Source organism: Capra hircus (genome assembly GCF_001704415.2).
Source record: "Capra hircus breed San Clemente chromosome X unlocalized genomic scaffold, ASM170441v1, whole genome shotgun sequence".
Lineage (NCBI taxonomy): Eukaryota > Metazoa > Chordata > Mammalia > Artiodactyla > Bovidae > Capra > Capra hircus.
In genome coordinates, this window is record NW_017189516.1 from 42,827,530 (window position 1) to 42,830,136 (window position 2,607).

Below are 2,607 nucleotides of genomic sequence, written 5' to 3' on the forward strand. Positions count from 1 at the left end.
AATATAATTAGTACAAAGAATGATCCTACTGAATAATAATTTTTAAAATGGCTATAAAACCTATGTTTACAAAGATCTCTTAAGAGTTCAAAGTAGAAAGAAATACAGAAAGAAAAATAAAGACATATGGAGAGGGAAAAAAAGGGCAAAAAGTAAAAAGGATAAGATATGGCTGAAGAGGAAAGCATTTCAGTTGGAGCTTAATGCAATCAGAGGTATGAGAAAAAAAAGAGAATGAAAAGTAAACTTTGTTTATCTCTCTTTAAAGCAAAAATAATGCCTACAATAAGAATGTTTCTATTTGGGAGGCAAATACTTTAAGGGAGAGACACGACCAAGTAAAAGCACTAGATATCTAATTGTTCGTAGTGCCTTCCATTAAAGAGAAAAAGAGGGGAGTGAGGGATAGGAAGGGGGATATAGACATATATTTGCTTGTCTCAAAAATATACCATAAATATATAACATAGCTTCAGCATCCATTTAAAGAAAAGGAAAAAAGAATGGTGACCTGCAGTGTGGCAAAGAGCTTAGAGTACACAGATTCTTGAGTCTAACTGCTGGGGTTCAAGTCTAAATTATTTACTATGAAAACTCATGCAAATTTATTAGCATTGTTGTCCTCATGCAGAAGGAAGTTTAGGAAAGAACTTGAAAATGTCTGTTTAATGAAATCAGATACTAAAGCAACAGAGGTTAATAAAATGAGGGGCTTAATTATTTTTATAATGAATTATGTCCACCTACGATTGAACACTGTTTAATATAATAGAGATAGAAAGATAGAGATGTCTATCCATCCATCCATCTCTTGCTGCAGGTGAGTGAGTGAAGTGAGTGAGTGAAGTCGCTCAGTCGTGTCCAGCTCTTTGCCACCCCATGGCCTGTAGTCTATCAGGCTCCTCTGTCCACTGGGTTTTCCAAGCAATAGTACTGGAGTGGGTTGCCATTTCCTTCTCCAGGGTATATTCCTGACCCAGGGATCGAACCTGGATCTCCCTCATTGTAGACAGATGCTTTACCATCTGAGTCACCAGGGAAGTTCTTGCTGCAGGTACTACTATCTATTTATAATTGAGAGACAGCAAGTCTAGAGATTGAGTGCAAGGTATCTGTGACCTTGAAGAAATTACTTACTTTTGATGTATCCTGGTTTCTGTATCAGTAAGGTGAAACTAATAATTTTGTTTACCTTATGAGGAGTAAGTGAGTACACCTATGGAGTACTTGGACTGATAATTGCTGCAAAGCAAACATGAGCAATTGTTAAGAGCTGGTTTAATGTCTTTATATTGTGTCTGCTATATACCAGGCTCTTCTCTAGATCTTGGGAACAAAGAAGTGAACATCACAAACATTTTTGCCCTTGTTTTAGGGTAATCAATATTAGGGCTAAACTTATGAATGTGATTCTTGTTTTGAGAGTCTGTTTGACTGTTTTAAGAGGGAAAACACTTGAACGCATTTAATTGAAGGGGGAAAAGAAATTATTCCGAGGCAGAGTTTAAAGATTGAAATCACAGAATAATTTGTGGCATAAGGTTTCAGAAAGCCAGAAAAGGGCATGATATGTAAAGTGCAGCTTAACAGGTTAGCTCAGTTGGTAAAAAATCTACCTGCAATGCAGAAGATCTGTTTTCAATTCCTGGGTCAGGAAGACACCCTGGAGAAGGAAATGGCAACCCACTCCAGTATTCTTGCCTGGAGAATCCCATAGACAAAGGAGCCTGGCAGGCTACAGTCCATGGGGTTGCAAGAGTCGGACACAACTTAGCAACTAAACCACCACCACCACCTGAAGGCTCACTCCCCGATGGAGGGAGAAGAGACAGAAATTGCTAAACATAATATAAAGTTATTTAAAAATGGAAGGTGAACCTTGGGTTGGTGTCTATTCTCTTGGGAAAGATTAGATGAAATCTTCGCTGAAAGATAACTGGAGTAGAATGGAAGAGCTGAGAAGAAAGTGTTGATAATTAAACTATCAAATGTAGAAAGAGGAGAGTTGACTGTAAACTTCTAGGAGGGCTAAAACACAAACCCACTGACAGGCAGTGACATCTCAATGAAGATCTATTTCATGAGAAATTTTCTTTCAAATGTTATTCATGTCTCTGTGGCACATAGAAAGAGTGATCATTACATATTCTTTAATGTACCTATTCATCAAACATGTGCTAAATGCTTATCAATCTTCTAGGCAATGCAATACAGAGGAGAATAAGATTGGCTGAGACCCATATTGGCCTTTGATGGGCTGGGGGAGTAGAGTGGATATAGAATAAGACAATAAAAGTATATTGGCCTTTGATGGGCTGGGGGAGTAGAGTGGATATAGAATAAGACAATAAAAGTAAACAAATGATGTAGTGAAGGAGGAAACAGACAGAAGAGGCTCCATCTTGAAAGCAGGACTCCATCTTGGGCTGGACTGTGGACTTTGAGCTATATGTCCAGTATCTATGGAAATGACATACCAACTGGAAAACCAGAGCCCCTGGATGGAAGAGCCCCAGGGCATGTACCTACTAAAAGAATACCCCAATTATCTGTGTAACCAAATAGAATCATAAATTCTATTATGCTTATTGGGGTATGACCACAGGC